This window comes from Saccopteryx leptura, chromosome 13 (genome assembly GCF_036850995.1).
Source record: "Saccopteryx leptura isolate mSacLep1 chromosome 13, mSacLep1_pri_phased_curated, whole genome shotgun sequence".
Classification (NCBI taxonomy): domain Eukaryota; kingdom Metazoa; phylum Chordata; class Mammalia; order Chiroptera; family Emballonuridae; genus Saccopteryx; species Saccopteryx leptura.
In genome coordinates, this window is record NC_089515.1 from 49,980,535 (window position 1) to 50,000,450 (window position 19,916).

The 19,916-nt window shown below is 48.4% G+C and overlaps 1 protein-coding gene across 3 annotated transcripts in view; it reads left to right on the plus strand.

Moving 5' to 3' along the window:
• The first annotated feature begins 5,838 nt into the window (after positions 1-5,838).
• MCTP2 (multiple C2 and transmembrane domain containing 2) overlaps positions 5,839-19,916 on the plus strand; it is a 189,723-nt gene continuing 175,645 nt past the window's right edge. For all 3 annotated transcript variants that reach the window (XM_066355202.1, XM_066355205.1, XM_066355203.1), the window contains exon 1: positions 5,839-5,964. The gene's annotated coding sequence lies outside the window, so the exon portion shown is untranslated. The remainder of the gene's footprint in view (positions 5,965-19,916) is intronic.

Sequence of the window (19,916 nt, forward strand, 5' to 3'; positions counted from 1 at the left end):
CCATTGGAGCAAAGATGGCCTGGGCGCTGAGGATGGCTCTGTGGCCTCTGCCTCAGGCACTAGAATGGCTCTGGATGCAACAGAGCGATGCCCCAGAGGGGCAGGCCCACCTGGTGGGCATGCCGGGTGGATCCCAGTCGGGCACATGCGGGAGTCTGTCTGACTTCCTCCCCGTTTCCAGCTTTGGAAAAATGAAAAAAAAAAAAAAAAAAAAAAAAAAAAAAGAAAGAAAAGAAGATTGAGCGCCTGTACCCTGGAAATTAAGAAATTCACTTCAAGTCACATTCCTTCCTAGTATTTTATTTTTATTTTGGGCCCACATTTTCTTAGGAAGTGTCAACAATATACATTATAAAGACGTACCTCAAAAACAGAAATCTAGAAAAGAGGTCATTGTAGACCAAGCCGGCTTGAAAATATTATTATGCACTTAAAACACCAGGTGTTTCCTGACTACTTTTTCAGCCATTAATTAGTGATTCTCTACTTTCTTTGTAAGTCATTGCTATAGCCAGAAATGGGAGGCTGGATGAATTAGAACATCCAAATTATACCTCCCAGTCAGTCACAAGGATAGTCTGTAGACTTCAAGTCCAAACTCAGTTAATGTCTACAACCCAGAGTGTAGCTCTTCTTTCTCCCTCTGCATCTATATTTTCATTTTCAGATTACTCGAGACTATTTATGGAAACAGCGCTGAACAGGTCTGGCTTCATTCTTCAGATGGCTCTTCTGCTGGGTCACACGTGAGGACCTCCCTCCTCTGCACTCAGGGCCGCCTGGAGCCACTGTTCCTGCAGGTTCCCTTGTGTGTATATGTCCTACCTGGTCTCCTGAACTTGACTCTGTCGTTCACTGGCTGCCCGGGCAGGTGCTGCTATCAGACACCCCTCCCCCTCTGACTCTCTCTAGTGTTTGTTTCCAAGTGTTTTCCCTTTTCCCTTCACCAAAGTATGAGCACCTGGAGGGCTGTCTTATTTCCATAATGTTTAACCTTAGAGCTGGACACCCTGTGGATCAGGGGACACACAGGGCCACCTGGCTTCTGGCCACCTGCATTACTTGGCCAGCACAGAGATAAAACAATAGTTGAAATCCGTGCCTTCAGGTGGGCACGCCCTCTGCAGTTTGTGACAGTCTCTACCGTCTTGTCTGTGGTCTCATCACACATTTATTTCACCAGCCTGGCCCTTGCGGGCATCACCGTTTGGGACCCAAGTTGTACCTGCTTTGGAGAATTAGTTGTGCGAATCAGTGTGTGGGGATGAATGGAGAGCCTGTTGCATGGAGAACTGAACATTATCTTGATGTTCTGGCTTTGTAACTTCCTTTAGTTTCATCTCAGACTTGAGAAAGCAAGGTAGAAAAATGCAGCTCTACTGTACGATATATATATATACAAAAAAGCATTTCTGAGTATAGGATAGAGGTCAGCCACTCTTAGCATTTCCCAAAGTCAAATTGAGACACAACATCAGTTGTTTTATTTGCAGAATCCAGAGAACACAAACCAACCAGCCGCTGCAGGAATGCCTAGCTTGGCACTCCTGAGCTGAACGAAAACTTCTGCCTCAGATCATCTCCGGACACCAGAATTTTAAAAACAACTACCCTGCCCTGGCCGGTTGGCTCAGTGGTCAAGCGTCGGCTTCCATGTGTGGATGTCTCTGGTTCAATTTCCAGTCAGGAGCAAGTTGGCCCTGGGCGCTGAGGATGGCTCCATGGCCTCTGCCTCAGGTGCTAAGAACAGCTTGGTTGGAGCAAAGGAGCATTGGCCTCAATTGGGCAGAGCATCGCCCCCTAGTGGGTTTGCTGGGTGGATCCCAGTCAGGGCACATGTAGGAAGGAGTCTGTCTCTGCCTTCCCTCCTCTCACTGATTTAAACAAAAAACAACAACAACAACAACAAAAAATGACCCTGACCTACATTCCAAGTGCACATCCAACAACCTGCTTCTCAAGGCTGATCCTAACGAGCCCTCACCATGGCCAATGGCAACGTGGTAGCGTGTACTCCAACAGAAGTGACCTGACGTGGGACCACATCGATGCTGTACAGAAACCCTCCTTCACTCCAGGGTACTCTGCGGAAGGTTGAAGCAATCAGCTAACTGGATGGAATTCACGTCGCCAGACAAAAATATTGGTGATTACAGGGTTCGCTTGAGCAAGGTTAAGCTTCACCTAAGAGGGTACCTTTGGGTTCATTTTTACCGACCCAATAGTGGGGAACTAAGTCTTTTAAGGTTGACCCTCTATGTCTCTTAATCATTTTAACTTTTTTTTTTTTAGAAGCTGGAAACGAGGAGAGACAGTTAGACAGACTCCCACATGCGCCCGACCGGGATCCACCCGGCACGCCCACCAGGGGGTGACGCTCTGCCCACCAGGGGGCAATGCTCTGCCCCTCCGGGGCATCGCTCTGCCGCGACCAGAGCCACTCTAGCGCCTGGGGCAGAGGCCAAGGAGCCATCCCCAGCGCCCAGGCCATCTTTGCTCCAATGGAGCCTTGGCTGTGGGAGGGGAAGAGAGAGACAGAGAGGAAGGGGGGGGGGTGGAGAAGCAAATGGGCGCTTCTCCTATGTGCCCTGGCCGGGAATCGAACCCGGGTCCCCCGCACGCCAGGCCGACGCTCTACCGCTGAGCCAACCGGTCAGGGCCAATCATTTTAACTTTTTAAAAGCAACTACTACCAGATGTTCATCCTGGCTATGGAATTCTTACCCCAATGAAAGCTCTAATATCCAGAACAGTGTAACTTTGAGCAAGTTACTCACGGTGAATGTTTCCAGCTAATTGGCTTTTGTCTACAATATGCCTAGGCATTTGAAATAATTTGCTACACAGGATTATAAGACAATCAAATGCTGGTGTTGGTTTCCAAAGAAAGGCTTAAAAATGAGGCTTCTTTCTGAGGAAGTTAGAAAGACTCCTTTTGTGTTAGGGAAGCTCCTTTGTCCAAGAAGCCCAAACCCTACCAAACGCCTGCAGGAAAACCGATAGCACGTTATGTGGCCAACTTTGGTTTGGAGTGAGTCACTAAGTTTTGGTCTCTCCGCACCTGCTACTATAAAAAAGGGGATATGCTTTCTTTCTGTAATCTGTCATGCCAATTATATGATGGGGAAAAATGTGAGTAAATATAATAACAAAAAAACTCTTTGCACCAATAATAAAAGGTATAAGCCATTCTCTCAGCACCATTAGAAAAGAACATGCTTCCTTATGACACACACTAACCATCTGCCACTCGGACAACAGACCATATTCTGCCTGAACCATTCCATTGGCTTCACACCCTGGTCGGTCTGGATCTGCGTGTTTATATCTCGGTTGTTTTTATTGGCCCCCAAATGACCAAAGGCGACAAGGAAGGAAAATGTAAGGGCCGCTAGGTGCCAATGCCTGACGTCACTGTTAGCAGATCTCAGACACCTTTTTCTTCGGAACTGAAGGGACTTGTACTCACAAGGTTCACCTTGCGTTCTCCAGTTAGAGCCGGGCTGGACTGACTCGTGGCCAGCGCTGGCGGGGTGATCCAGGCAGGCCTGTCCCAGTAACCTAGGAGCACAGAAGAGTTGGGAGTTCTTGTGTCTGTGCATTTGCAAATCGGGGCCTTCTTTCTTTTAGAGACGCCTTCTTCCACCCCATGGGCAAGGATTCCAGGTGACCAAAGCCCTGCACAACACATCCTGTCTAAACTGATGGCTCATCCAGACAGGCACAGTGACATTGCTGACATACCTCCACAGCAGTTTCCCAATGCGTGACAGGCAGCATCAGCCGTGACAGCCCAAGGGGCACCTCGGTCCCACAGAAGGCACACCCACCATTTGAATTCTGAAAGACCAGCCTCGCAGGCGCTAAGATGAACAATCCGTTGTATCTGGTCTGGTAACAATACAGGTGTGGAGGGTGAGGAAACTCCCCTCCAGTCATCAGATTGACAAGAGGGTTGTTTTTCGGGGGCCAAGTACCTTGTTGCTTATGTCAATGCAGAAGGCAAAACAGAGAAGAAGTCCACTGATGATAAACACAGATTTTTTACTTTTAAAAAAGCGATTACGACATCATTGACGGTGCTTCTAATACAAGACCTGGGCCGCAACCTGTTTAAATCAAGAAATTCATTGTAACAACAGTGCATTGAACATGTGTCGGCCACATAGGAGTCCAACTGCTGTTCAAAGTGCTGCTTGTGGCCCTGGCTGGTTGGCTCAGTGGTAGAGCCTCGGCCTGGCGTGCAGAAGTCCCGGGTTCGATTCCCGGCCAGGGCACACAGGAGAGGCACCCATTTGCTTCTCCACCCCCCCCCCCTCCTTCCTCTCTGTCTCTCTCTTCCCCTCCCACAGCCAAGGCTCCATCGGAGCAAAGATGGCCCGGGCGCTGGGGATGGCTCCTTGGCCTCTGCCCCAGGCGCTAGAGTGGCTCTGGTCGCAACAAAGCGACGCCCCGGAGGGGCAGAGCATCGCCCCCTGGTGGGCAGAGCGTCGCCCCCTGGTGGACGTGCCGGGTGGATCCCGGTCGGGCGCATGCGGGAGTCTGTCTGACTGTCTCTCCCCGTTTTCAGCTTCAGAAAAATACAAAAACAAACAAACAAACAAACAAAAACAACAAAAAAAAACCAAAAACAAAGTGCTGCTTGTGGCTTCGTAGGGACGTTAAATCAGTTAAAGCAATAGCATTCATTATTCCACCATTCCCGGCTAAAACATATTAGTAAGAGGTAGGTGACATGTTTAAACGATTTAAATAAAAAACAAACAAAAAACAAAAAAAAAACAAAGCAGGACTAAGGACTGTATGGTGGTGAGGGGAAGGAGATCAGATCATAGAATTCTGGGCCTGTAGATGTTTCACTTTTCGTAACATTTAGTGACGGAAAAACGCTGTTAGTCAATGTTGACTTGCGGTTGGCGTGGGGACCACAGAACAGGAACTCCGCTGTGGCCGGAGTTAGGAGGAAAAAAAGCTTTTATTGTGGGTTCACTCACTATTTGAATTCAGTTGTTAGTCAGCTTTAAAGGTATAGTTGCTGTTTCTCCTTATAGCTCTTTCTCTTCTTTCCGGTACACTCTATCTCCTCCCCCCCAGATCTCCCCCACCTTACCGCTGCTCTTTAAGGTAAGAGAGGCCCCTTTTCTGTCCAAAGCACAGTGGAAAAAGCCTAGATTTGTCATATAGGCTTCAGGCTGCCCTGACTCGGCTATTAACTTGATTCAGGCAGGTTATTTCAGGCTTCGGAGGCTTCTTTGCCTCTCCTTAAACTATGGAAATGATGAACTCTCAGTTAATATCTGAAAATTAAGTCTAATCACGTTATACGCCTGGTGCGCACGTAGCACCAGTTCCCACAGGTTGCCGGGCTCTGGCGCCACTTGCCAGGGTCGGGGTGGCACAATGGAAGCTGCTCTCTCACCACTGACCCTTCGGGACTTTTGGGAGCAAGGCGCACTTACGTGAGGATCACCGGACACAGGCTTTTAAGCCATTTTAACGTTGGCAAGCCACACCTGTCCTCTTTCCTGACTCATCTAAAACGCGAGAGAACTCAACTCCCCCAGTCACGGCCAGACTTTTGGACACACCTTCCTTTTCCTAGGCGCCAACCCAGGCTAAGGAGCTACCCGAATCTCTTCCTTTTCGCCCACCGGCGAGCGAAGGGGACTTCTGGCACCGGCACAGAGTCACTACGGCAGCGCCTGCTCTTGCCTGGTGGCGACTCCAAGGGGACGCAGGGCTCCAAGGTGACGCGGGCCTCCGGCCTCCTCCCCCTGGAGAAGGCGGGGCTCCGGTGCGAGGTCGAGGAAGTGGGGCGGCCCGGGGCCTGCGCCCGCCCCCACTGTGGCCAAGCTGCTCCCTGCGCCGGTGAGCTGAGCGGTGGCTACCGCGGCGACGGGTCCCGGGCACGTGAGGGGCGCGCGGTTGCCCCCTCTGCAGCTCCCTGGACACCGCTTCGGACAGGTGAGGGCGGTGCCAAGCTCACCTGGCAGAGCGCGCGCGCGCGCGCGGGAGGTGATCGCTCCCTGTTTTCTCCCGCGCGCGTGGGCTTCTGCTCTGAACCCAGGTGGGGAGCTGGGGACCAGGGAGGGAGTTCAGAGGGACTACTCTAGCCGGGAGGGAGTTGCTGGTTCAGGGGACAGAAAGTCGTGCCGAGGACGTAGGTGTGGGGTGCTGGGCACGCGCGCGGTGGGGGCGACCTGCCCCGGATCTCTTGACGTTGGATGGGACACAGTCGGTCTCTTGGGGACCGCGGAGTTGTCCCCGCCACCGCTGGGACCCTGTGCTGAGGTCAGCCTGAACTTAGGTGGGATGTAATGCGACCCCTTCGTGGGGGCTGGGAGAGGCCACTTTAGTTCCCTTTGCAGATCTCCGCTCAGCCCCACGAAGGCAGAAAGCCTTCCAATCGCTTAGGTGCCGGTGTCTTGTCACATTAAAAAAAAGATGAAAAGGGGATGGTGGTGAAGGCGAGAGGAGATTGCTTCCGCAATTAGTTCCTGAGCACACTGTCCATTTGTTAGGCAAATAGTGCGCCCATGCCCGTGGCGTTTGAACTGGGTTGTGTGTCTCTAAACCAGGTTAGAACCTGCGAACGAACTTCTGCTCGGTGTCAGAGGGTTTCAGCTGCGTCCAGACGCTCCCCTGTAAGTGACCTCAGCAGCGAGCACTTAAGAGTTACCGACCAGCTTACAGGGGACCCTTGGGGACCTCAGAAAGCCGGCCTCGGTGACGCCCCGCCTCGCGAACAGGGCCATGAATTATGATTCCCATTAACATTCATTTCTCACTCTGGCCAGCAGGCTTTCAGTTTAACAAATATTTGTTGTAGGCCTATTAAAGCGGGGACCTCTGAGCGAACCAGGCTGGTGCGCACAGGTGTTCACGCAAAGAGGAGTTTTAGGGCCCTCCTTCCACACAGGTGGGTATTTAGAGAGAGACCTATGGCACATTGCTCTTTCGCTTCCGCGGCATCTCTTTCATGTCTGGTAATAAGCATTTAAAGGCAAGGAGAAGGATGTTATTGGCCTGGTCTGTCATCCAAAGTGACAAGGATGATCGGAACCACCCTTAAAATAAGGTGATTACTAATCAACTCTTGGCCAAGTGCCCAGCACCTTGTCTTGTTGCATAAAATATGCAAAATAGGTGTTACTCTCCCTGGACAGGTGGGAAACTGAGGCAGGGAAGAATCCTAGCACTCGGTTCAAGGTCACTGGTGGGTCTAAAAATTGAATGCGGATATTTCTGACTGTGGAAGCCCTGCCTTCTCACTATGCCACACTGCCATGAGACATTACATCTGGAAGGTTTTATGGAAGTAAGAATTTTAATTTATACTCATAAGCAGCCCACATCCTGGGGGTTAAAGGAGCCGTCACGAATAAAATGAGGACTGATTTCATTCTCCTTGCGTGGTGAACTCTGACCAATCTGGGACAAGGAGATGAACAGCTATTTTTTAAAATATAAAATGTATTCTATGTCTTTCTTAACATTTTTAAGGGCCTCAGAGAGCCAAGTGGGCAAGTCAGTAAAACTGTATATGAATTACTTGTGTCTCACACACATTGAAGTTAAAGCTAGTTTTCATATTATTGTGCTTTCTACAATTCAACTTGATTTCTATAACTCATATAAATCAGCTTGCTTTGATCTGTTTCAGCTTGGTTTCTTTCCATTGCTTCCAGGTGGGTAGAAGACAGTGTTGTCACTTTGTGTTTGAGCATAAATCTATAATCATGTATGAATAAATAGAGCTAGTATTTATTTTAAGAGATGTCTCTATTTTTCCATACCTCTATCCCTGGAAATGTAGAGTACTACAATTTACCTGGAAAGAAATCCTAGAATTCCTAATTCAGTCTGTGATGAAAGGACCCCTAACAACTCCACTGACAATTTCTTTAGGTGTGTGTAAACCACAAAAGTGCTTTTCAAATTAAAATTATGAATACTGTATGGGATAAGATTGAAAATAGTGCTTAGAATTTTAGTTAGTATTTCCTGACACTGAGAACATGTGCTTGGCTTTCCTAAAAACCCGTCCTTATAATCATTGGTGATTGCACACAAAAAATGGAGGGGTTTTATATTTAAATTAGCACTCAGAGTTGAAGAAAGTCGTTATGCTGATGTTGGGAGGTTCAGACAGGATATTCTGCCTGGATCTTGCTTTGGACAGTGATTTTGATAACTCACCTTGAAGTCCTCTTGAAAGCATTTGAAATCCTGCCTAGAAGGTGTTGATAAAGGTGTGGTTGGCTTGGTTAGGTACTGTCCTTGGAGGGCAGAATGGGTGGTGAATTGAAGAAAACCCTCCACAAGCCAGAGGGCCAGGTTGCAGAATATGTAAGGTGTGTGCATCAGGCGGGTCCAGCTATTGTAAGACCTCAACGGTGAACGCCTGAAACTAACACAAAATAATATTGAATATAAAATGCAATTGAAAAAACAAATTTAAAAAGAGAAACACATTTGGAATCCTTTTTAAGAAAAAGAATGCAAACTTAGTGATGAGAGTTCATACTTATTTAGAATAAGAGAGAGAGAGAGAAGTTACAACCGTTCGCTGGAGTGTTCGTCCTCTGCTGAGATCTTTTTGGGCGATGTACCAGAAATGCCCGCAAATAAATGCTTCCTGGTTGCAGCAGCTTGTCGCACTGGCTGGACCTATGCCATGTGAGGCCGGAGGCTGCACTCTGTTACCTTCAAAGAGAGAAAGAAGCAGTTGTGGGTTGGAGGCAATGACTCCTGGTCCGCTGAACATAGAAGAGACTTCCAGCTGGGGTGGGAGGGACCCTGGCCGTGCTCCTGGGGGCCTGGGGCACTTCGTGTCCCGTGAACTGTTCTGAGATGAAGGCCCCTTCTGGGTTCTCCGAAGCCTGGTACATGACCCCGGGGCTAATGTGTCTGAGAACTGCCCTGAGTATGCCCTGGCCTCCAGTTGGGGAGTTCCTCCAAGGATACCTTTATTTCTCTCCGCTTTCATTCTATCTGTCACCATTTATTTTAGTTTAGTTTTTTTTCAATATTTATTTTATTAATTTTAGAGAAGAAGGGAGGGGGAGAGAGAAAGAGAGAGAGAGAGAGAGAGAGAGAGAGAGAAAGACAGGAACATTGAGCTGTTCCTGTATGTGCCCTGACTGGGGATCGAACCGGTAACCTCTGTGCTTTGGGACGATGCTTAACTAAATGGACTATCCCGCCAGGGCTATCGTTCACCTTTTATGGAGGGTCCCCCGTGTCCCAGGCACTGAGTTAGGCGAGTCCTGATTGCCACAGGGAGCCCCCAGTCTCCTGCAGCTGGGTGCACTGCGGGCAGACCAGGGTGGTAGGTGCCGGTGTGTGAGCCTGAGGGCTCCTGGCGCCTGAGCTGACCTTGGAATGGTTGGTGGAGTTGCCGATCCGGAGGGCGATCTGGGTGTGTGGAGGACCACTAAGGCCCCCAGACGTTTGGACCCCCCTCCCTCTCCTCCACTGATGCCCCGTCAGCCCCTCGGTGTTTCTCAGCACGTCCTTCCAAACCAGCAGCGCCCACGCCCCTGAGGTCACTGTGTTTGAAATCTGTGTTCTCGTCCCCATCCCACTCTGCCCCGGCACCAGAAACCCAGTGGCTGGAACACGGCAGTCTGGGTTCTCGGAAGCCTGGCACATGACCCCGGGGCTAATGTGTCTGAGAACTGCCCTGAGTATGTAAGACAACTGTGGGGGTCAAGGACCCCCTGTGGAGGACCCCCAAGGGAGGGGAAAAGGTTGCTAGGAGGGCTAATATATCAAAATGGGACTATAGTTATCATGTATGTCACTGTTGCTGGCATGTACTGGCCGCCCAGACTGGGCCAGGCATTGCGCTAAGAATTATGAACTCTTTTAATTTTTTTTTTATTTTATTATTTATTTATTTATTCATTTTTAGAGAGGACAGAGAGAGGGAGAGAGAGAGACAGAGAGAGAGAGAGAGAGAGAAGGGGGGAGGAGCTGGAAGCATCAACTCCCATATGTGCCTTGACCAGGCAAGCCTAGGGTTTCAAACCGGCGACCTCAGCATTTCCAGGTCGACGTTTTATCCACTGCGCCACCACAGGTCAGGCCATTATGAACTCTTTTAATCATTCACACAGTCTGACCAGGTAGGGCTATATCATTACCTCCATTTCTTTCTTATCTTTTAAATATATATATATTTAAAAGATTTTATTTATTGATTTTAGAGAGAAGAGAGGGAGAGGGAGAGGAAGGAGGGAGGAACTGGAAGCATCAACTCCTAGGAGTTGCTTCTCTTATGTGTCTTGACTGGGCAAGCCCAGGGTTTTGAACCGGCGACCTCAGCATCCCAGGTTGATGCTTTGTTCCAGGGGTAGTCAACCTTTTTATACCTACCACCCACTTCTGTATCTCTGTTAGTAGTAAAATTTTCTAACCGCCCACCAGTTCCACAGTAATGGTGATTTATAAAGTAGGGAAGTAACTTTACTTTATAAAATTTATAAAGCAGAGTTACAGCAAGTTAAAGCATATAATAATAATTACTTACCAAGTACTTTATGTTGGATTTTCGCTAAGTTTGGCAGAATCAATCTTTATAAAACAACTTACTATAGGTAAATCTATCTTTTTATTTATACTTTGGTTGCTCCGCTACCGCCCACCATGAAAGCTGGAACGCCCACTAGTGGGCGGTAGGGACCAGGTTGATTACCACTAGGGGGTAGTAGGGACCAGGTTGATTACCACTAGTGGGCAGTAGGGACCAGGTTGACTACCACTAGGGGGCGGTAGGGACCAGGTTGACGACCACTAGGGGGTGGTAGGGACCAGGTTGATTACCACTGCGCCACCACAGGCCAGGTTTCACCCGTTTCAATGAGAGAAAACAGGCACAGAGACAAGAAGGTGCTTTAGGTCCCACAGCTGTGGGGATTTAAAGCCTGGCAGACAGTGGGCGTGGCCTTGCCTGGCACCCCGGCCCAGAGCTTTCAGGACAGGATTGTGAGGGAGGTCTGGAAGGGGGCTCAAGGCTGCTTGGAATGACCTTAGTGGACAAAAACTTGAGGTTAACAAGTTCTTCAGGGACAAACTGCTTCTTCAGGGACCAAGTGCCAGGGTTCAGGGTTAGAATGTTATTGTCATGCTCGCCTAGGGCAAATTTTTAAAGTTTCACAAGCCGGAGGGACAGGATTGCAGAGCTCTGCTTGCCTACTGGGGTTGCTCCTGCCTCCCTCCCCGCATGACCTTGGGCTCACTGGGGCTTTCCCAGCGGGTGGCAGGCAGGGGAAGGTAGCCTGGTTTGAGAATGCCAGGGTCTGAGCTGAATGTTAGCACTGAGGCCTCTCTCCTGAAGGCCAGCGCCCTTCCCAGCCACAGAGGACTTGGAGATGATGCTATATTTTGCTATTATGTCTTTAAAAGTATCCAGAGAAGAGGAGTATTTTCAGGTTGTTGTTTTTTTTTTTTCAGAAAGAAACAGTTGCCACCCACAATTTTATACATTTTATTGCAGAATAGCCCTGTCATGTCAAACAGTGTAAGACTATACAAGTGTAGATACATGTGTGTATCTGTGAGTGTGAGGGAAGACGGCAGTGCCTTTGGGTGTGAAAGTCAGATTTCTGTGCCTCCACTTGTCCTTCAGAGACGAATGTTTAGACAGATGTTAATTTGTGTTTCTGTCTGGCAGCAGAGTTTAGTTCTGAAAGGACCAGCTGTCTCACCCCTGCGGTCATTGTGCCTGTGGTCATTCATTGCTTGCCCCATTGTGCTAAATGTTCACGTGAGGTCCCCGAAGGAAAGACAGGGGTGACCAGACAGGCGTGATCCCTACAGACAGGGTCAGACTTGCTCAGGGATGTCTGGGTGAGTGGCGTGGAGATGCCCTCATTCTCGCTGTAAGTCCTGAGTTGCTGGCAGAGTTGTGAAGAGGTTATCATTGTTCAGAGTCGGGGTTGTAGGGCGTGGCTGAAGGCAATAAGGAAGCAGAGGTGTGGAAGGGTGTGAGAGACATCTGGGAGGTGACACAGGTGACCAGGTGGATGTGGGTGGGGGGACAGAGGGAACACCAGGGATAAGATTTGTGCCTTGGGCCCCTAGGTTGGTGCCAGTACCACAAGCCAAGACTAGAGGAGACGACTGTTTTTAGAGAGTAATGAGTTTTGTGGGCATTGTGATTTTAAAACGCTTGGATGATCCCATGATAGAACTTTCCCGTGGCCGGTTGGCTGGGATAAAGGTCTGCAGGCCAGAGAAGGGGTCAACAACCCAGGGGTTTGAGAGCCCTAGTCTCTCTTAGTTGGTCATTGAGTAATTGACCACCAGCCGATTGAATAATACAGGTGGCAGCACTACTGAAGAATTCGGGAGATTGAATAATAGGAACAATTGAATAACGCTGTCTCCAAAGGGCAGTGGGTGGGTGGGTGGGTGGGAAGCAGGTCAGGAGAAAAATGGGGACACTTCTCCTGGCCAGGCAGCAGAGGAACAGGTTTAATGCTGTGTGAAAGGTGGGAAGATTTACTTCCCCAAGGAGTGGGGAGAAGAGGAATTCTCCACTCCCTTTGCCTTTCATATGTTGATAGCCCGAGCCACCCTGGTAGGAGGTCTCTAGCTGCCAAAGCAAACAGGAGCAGGCCTGGGCAGGACAGTGACAAGGGACCTGCTGAAAGCTGGTTTTCAGAGTTTGAGTCCATGCCATTGTCACAATCTGAAATGCTTGCTAAAACACTTGTCGTGTGTGTGTGTGTGTGTGTGTGTGTGTGTGTGTGTGTGTGACAGAGAGAGGGGTAGATAGGGACAGACAGGAAGGGAGAGAGATGAGAAGCATCAATTCTTCATTGCAGCACCTTAGTTGCTCATTGATTGCTTTCTCATATGTGCCTTGACTGGGAGGCTACAGCAGAGCGAGTGACCCCTTGCTCAAGCCAGCGACCTTGGGCTCAGGCCAGCAACCTTGTGCTGCAAGCCAGCGACCATGGGGTCATGTCTATGATCCTATGCTCAAGCCAGTGACTCTGCACTCAAACCAGATGAGCCCGCGCTCAAGCTGGCGACCTCGGGGTTTCGAACCTGGGTCCTCCACGTCCCAGTCTGATGCTCTATCCACTGTGCCATCACCTGGTCAGGCAAAAAACACTTATCATTTATGTTCATCATCAATTCTTCCTCCTCTTTTGATATATAATTGACAGATGATTGCTTTTGAGGACTTGAAACGTTAGGATACCCTGTTTAAACTTTGTGTATTAAAAATCAGCTAATAGCCCTGGCTGGATAGCTTGGTTGGGTGGAGTGTCATTCCGAAGTGCAGAGGTTGTGGGTTCGACTCCTCATCAGGGCGCACACAGAGCAGATCTATGTTCCTGTCTCTTCCTCTCTCTCCCTTTCTTTCCTTCTCTTCCCCCCCCCCCTCTTTCTCTCGCTAAAATCAATAAATAAACATGAAAACAAATCAGCTAATAAATGGGAATATTCATGAGAGATCTGTACACTGACCAGGAAAACTAAAAAGAAAGTCTTCAATATGTCTGGGTGAATGTATCAATATTCAGATCCAAGTTGCAGCCAAGGTGACAATGCATGAGACAGAAAAGCAAGCAAACAAACAAAAAAAGGAAACCCAACCCCAAATAAACCAAAAATAATCATTGTGTAATAATACTTCTCTGTTTGGGTGGTGGTGGTGGTGGAGGGGGAACTATTTTTAACATTGTGAAAGATGTCGGGGTTTGGTTTGAGAGCTTAAATAATGTATCAGGAAAGAACATTGTATTACTTGCCCTTACGGTCCCCGACATGATTGTGATAAGTATTATGACTAGTGTAAAAGATTTTGTATATACAGAATTAGCTTAGCTTTCTAGATCTGTATAGTCTGGAAATGATCTTTGGGGGTCAGCTCTTCAAACTTCTGTTGTCCCCTCTTGAACTAGCAGGGGCCAGAGATGCTGCTGGCTTGCTTAATCTCATGTGGTCAGTTGGTAACACAGTCTGTCCAGTCAAATGTATCTGTAGTTCCTTGTCCTACTGTGGTGACAGACTTCTCTGCAATGCTTCTTGTCCATAGCTAGAATGTGTCATTAAGTCTCTCTATCTCTTTTTGCTTTTTAAAATTAATTAATTAATTTATTTATTTATTGTGACAGAGACAGAGAGAAGAACAGATAGGGACAGATTGACAGGAAGGGAGAGAGATGAGAAGCATCAGTTTTTCACTGTGGCTCCTTAGTTGTTCATTGATTGCTTCCTCATATGTGCCTTGACCCCGGGGGGCTACAGCAAACCGAGCGACCCCTTGTTCAAGCCAGCCACCGTGGGCTCAAGCCAGTGACCTTTGGGCTTAAGCTAGTGACCATGGGGTCATGTCTATGATCCCACGCTCAAACCAGCGACCCCACGCTCAAGCTGATGAGCCTGTGCTCAAGCCAGATGAGCCCGCACTCAAGTTGGCGACCTCGGGGTTTTGAACCTGAGTTCCTCTGCGTCCCAGTCTGAGCTCTATCCACTGCACCACCGCCTGGTCAGACTAAATTTATTGATTTCAGAGAGAGAGAGAAAGAAACATCAGTTTGTTCCCGTATGTGCTCTGACCAGGGACTGAACCCGCAACCTTTGTGCATCCAGGTAGCGCTCCAACCGAACCAGCCATCTGGCCAGGGCAAGTCCATCTCTTGAGTCTTGACCCCCACAAAGCCGCCTCTGTTTCCTCCTTACCTTCCCTCTGGTGTGTTTTTTTTTTTTTTCTGAAGCTGGAAACAGGGAGAGACAGTCAGACAGACTCCCGCATGCGCCCGACCGGGATCCACCCAGCACGCCCACCAGGGGGCGACGCTCTGCCCACCAGGGGGCGATGCTCTGCCCATCCTGGGCGTCGCCATGTTGCGACCAGAGCCACTCTAGCGCCTGAGGCAGAGGCCACAGAGCCATCCCCAGCGCCCGGGCCATCTTTGCTCCAATGGAGCCTTGGCTGCGGGAGGGGAAGAGAGAGACAGAGAGGAAAGCGCGGCGGAGGGGTGGAGAAGCAAATGGGCGCTTCTCCTGTGTGCCCTGGCCGGGAATCGAACCCGGGTCCTCCGCACGCTAGGCCGACGCTCTACCGCTGAGCCAACCGGCCAGGGCCCTCTGGTGTGTTTTCAGTGCACTTTTTCCCTACATAGTGTAGTGTTTTGAACTTTGTAGGAGTCCTCAGCGGAAGTTGCTTTCAGCATTTGAGGCCTGTCTAAACAGGTAGGATTTCTCTGCCATTTCTTTTATTCATTTAAATCTCCTGTGAGTGGGCACAGGGGACATGTAGCAGCTTTATCTGGGAATGAGAAAGAGGTGCTCAGGAAGTTCCCCGTCACGCTGAGCAGATGTCGTGGCAGAACCTAGAATGTCCAGGATGAATTGTTTTTAAATATCATGAACTATTTATGTGACCTTCCCCCCCGAAAAAAGTTTGAACATATAAGGCGTGGCCCTAGTCATGAATAACAGATTGGTATTCAGTTATTTATTAACTGCCTCCTTCCCACTTCCCAGCCTCATGCCAGTATCTAGCTTTTATCACCAAGAGCTCAAGCTTCTGAATCATTCATTCATTCCCTGATCTCAGGTAAAAGTCACCCCCCATTTTACAGAAAGGAACACTGAGACTCAGAGAAGCAGAGTAACTTGGGCAGGGTACCCAGTTGAATAGAATTTTACTTTCTTCCCCCCTAGTATTTAATTCTAAGCCATGGAACACCTAATTTAACTATTTTTATTCCGTCTTGCTTCCCAGTAGAGATATTTAACCACAAGACTTGACGGACGGTCTCCAAGACCCATTTCCAACTAAGATCCCAGTCATGTCTCTGAACCCTGGGGCTGGGAGCAGCTGCTCTGTTGAAACCCTGCCTCTGGGTGTTAATGAACGATACGATGTCCAGTTTCCCTGTCTTAATAGAACCTAATGTTTCTTCATCTTTAAAAACTCATTGGGCAGTATGTTAGCTCAGTGGGGAGATGCCTTCGGCTAGTTCTGATCACTCCGAGCCTATCTCTAGCAGACCAGTCTTCCCTGAAGTGAGATGGAAACTGCAGGGCATGAGAGACAATGGAAAATGGGCAACTTCAAGTGGGAATTCTCAGTTCAAGCTGCTAAATGACAGTGTCCACCTCCTCAAGCTGTCTCCGACGTTGGTGACATCAGAGTGGTGGTGGTGGTGGTGGTTGGGGAATCCATATAATCTTTTAAAAATATAGATGGTGTCAATATTGATAATTGTATTCTTTGCATTTTTATTTGAGAGACACAGCTAGGTATCGCGGAATGATGCCTTACCAATCCTAAAGTGTGCTGACTTCATTCTGCTAGTGAGTAACCCCTTTGGGTATTTTAGACAAAAAAGTTCTGTGATCTGGAGAAATTGAATGCTTCACTGACGAGTCTATAAACATATTTTTCAAATAAACTGTATTTCACATGTATGCTGGAAGTATCTATTGATCTATATTTTAAAAAGATCTTTTCTTAACTCGCAGGCGAGGAAAGACTGTGTGTGTGATTTTAATTCATTTGCAGCCGTTTTCCTCATTTTGTTTCGTCACGTGGATCAGTTCAGAGGTGCCGGAGTGCACATAAATCAGTTTCTCGTGAATGCCCCCTGGTGGCCTGGCCCCTGGCCCTTTCATGGTCCTGGTGTGCCAGGTCACTCAGCTGTGTCCAGGGTCCTCAGGACTACACAGCATCTCTGCCTACTGAAATCCACATGTTGGTGGAAGAGAGGGAACAGGTTGGCTCTGGGCTTCGTCAGTCACGCCCAGTTCTGGGGTCCTTCAGTTCTCGGTTGATGAAGAGGTCGGGTTATGTGGGCTTCACCCTGTAGCGGGGAGTTCAACGGCTTCCTTATCTACTGTTGACCCCGATTTGTAAAGGTGATAAGACAAGTGGGTTGTTCCATTAGGAAACGATTAGGGAAAAGCAGAGGGGAGGGGCCGGCAGATAAAGCCTGCTCTGTCCTCACCATGGTTACGCCCAACCACCTCTCAGGTAGCCATGTCTGGACTGGTCACTGTTACTGTTGTTACACTCTGTATTATCCAGTGCATGAAGTTACTCATGCATCTTATCACAGAGCAGTAACTATATTACCCAACACCATTTAATGAATGATTAAACCTTTATTAACTGTGAGACTTTTGGGCTGATGGAGTGCACTGGTCTCTAGGCAGGCTTAGAGATCTGGGAAAGACAGGGTGAGGCAAAAGTAGGTTTACAGTTGTTCCTATGGAAAAGGATATGGTGATTTATAATAATATAAGAATAAACTGTGTTTCACATATTCACTGTAAACCTGATGATAGTAGTGGAAGGAATTGCCCTCTGAATTAATTAATTCCCTCATTCATTCATTGCGTCAGAACATACCTGCCATGTGCCAGGCGAGAGAAAGGGAGATAGGCAGACTCCTGAATGCATCCTGACCCTGACCCGGATTCACTCGGCAACCCCTGTGTGGGGCCGATGCTCGAGTACAGAGCTATTTTTAGAGCGTGAGGCTGATGCACTCAGACCAACTCAGCTATCCTCAGTGCCCGAGGCCACACTTGAACCTATTGAGCCACAGGCTGTGGGAGGGGAAGAGAAGGGGGAGGGGGAGGGGAGCAAATGGTTGCTTCCCCTGTGTGCTCTAACTGGGCATCAAACCCAGGGCATCCATATGACAGGCTGACACTCTATCCACTGAGCCACTGGCCAGGGCCCAGGTATGGTTCTAAGTGCTCTGTGCATGAGGCAAACACAGTCCCAGCTTCTCAGAGGACTCAGTTACTGTGGGGGTGGGGGTGGGGTGGGGTGGGGTGGGAGGTGGGCTGGGGAGACCAAGTTAAAAAACCTAATGAAGTGATTTTAATTGTGAAGGCCATAATTGCGGTCAGGTGTGATGAGGTTATGGTGCAGAACTGTATCTTTATACTAGAGGGTCAGAGTCAGGGTCACGGTCAGAGTTAGAGGTAGGGTTAGGGTCAGGCTTGATAAGGAGGTGATACCTGATCTGGGACCTGAAAGAGCCAGGTGTGTGACCCATGGGAACAGATTACACAGCTGCCAGCCCCAAACCAGGACAAAAACAAAGTCCCTAGGCCTTCACCCCAGATGTTTGTGGCATGCATTTTCTCCTTCTTGTTTCGGGGCTGCAGGCTGCTTCTTCGTTCGTGTTAGACCTGGAGAGACCGAATGTCCCGGAGGTGATGACCTCTCTCGGGTGAAGTCCTCCCCGTGGGCCGTGAGCCTTCCCCCCTCCACACAGCACAAACCCACTGAACTTTGCCCCTCAAAGAGCTCCCTCTCTGTCGACTTTCCGGTGAGAGCGGCAGGCTAGCCACACGCAACGCTTGCTTTAACTTTTACGCCCCAAATGTGCGTAATTTCACCCGATAATTTCAGCTCTCTGCCGATGACACGCTAACCTGTCCTATTCTCACACAGTCAAGAGGCTGCCCACGGTGTCAAGACACCTGCTTGAAATGAGAGCTTCCTCTTGTTTTCAGCTACGGGTTTATTTTTAGCCTTTTTCTGTCGCGTATGAAGTTTGAAGTGTTTTGTGTATTTATGGGAAATTAATAAACGCGGCTCTGTGGATGGAAACCCGCCCAGTGACTTGAGCAAATCCTGTGTATTTCTTATTGATCAACTCTGAATTAGCAGTACAGTCTGGCTCCTTCAGAATAGAAGGAGGCAGTTACGTAGAACTTTGTAAGCAAGCAGAAATTGACTAAATAAAATATAAAACTCAAACTTAGATGCTAGTCAAGCGCCCGTCTTGTGTAGACAGGGGCTCATGAAGACTATTCGCCTTCTAGAAACTTCTGTTCTGCTGACCAGGCAGTGGCGCAGTGGATAGAAACTTCTGTTCTGTACACAGGCAACAAACATGAGAGTAATTTCTTGCAAATAAGTAGGAATGATAGCAACCTGATATTAAAACAGGTTAAATGAGTGTCTGTCGTGATTCCCAGAAACCTGTCTGGACCATGTGAGAGAAGTAACTGCATTTGTTGGAAGAATTTACTCTTAGGATACTAAAGTCTAAAACTACTATGTCTACATGGACTTTTCTCCATTGGCTGTGGGACAGGAACTAATTAGTGTTTGGAGTTGCCAAGGCCTCTTGAGTTGATTGTTCTGAGGAAAGCATTAAAATGCTCTTGGTGTTTGATCGGTGGTGGCACAGTGAATAGAGAGCATCAATCTGGAATGCTGAGTTCCCAGGTTCAAAACCCCAAGGTTGCCGGCTTGAGTGCAGGCTCATCTGGCTTGAGCGCAGGCTCACCAGCTTGAGTGCAGGGTCTCTGACTTGAGCCCCAAAGTCGCTGGCTTGAGCAAGGGGTCACTGGCTCGGCCGGAGTCCCCCCCCCCCAATGTTGGTCAAGGCACAGATGAGAGAGCAATCAATGAACAACTAAATAAGTGACACAACTAAAGGAGGAAGCCGTACACAAGCACAAAACATCACCACACACATTACTTTGATTTTTCTGTATATTTATTAACAAACACATTATGTCAATGTTAAAGGGGCTAAAAAAGAAAACATTTAGGAAAAAAAGCAAATATTCTCGGCCTTGAAAAAACTAGCCAAGGTGACGGAAGACAATTGGACTTTGGGTGATGGGGATGCAGCATAATCACATGTCAAAATAACCTAGAGATGTTTTCTCTGAACATATGTACCCTGATTTATCAATGTCACCCCATTAAAATTAATTAGAAAAAAAACAAACTAGCCATGACCAGTTTGTCCACGTCCCTGATACTCCAGTTCGTGTGCACGCATCATTTTACTGCGCTGCAAACACAGTTTAGGTACCGTGGTACAGTTTGTTTGTTTTCCATTTACAACTACATACTAAAATCATATTCCACGTGGCTCTACCGCGTCAGAAAATTAAATTTTGATGACTGC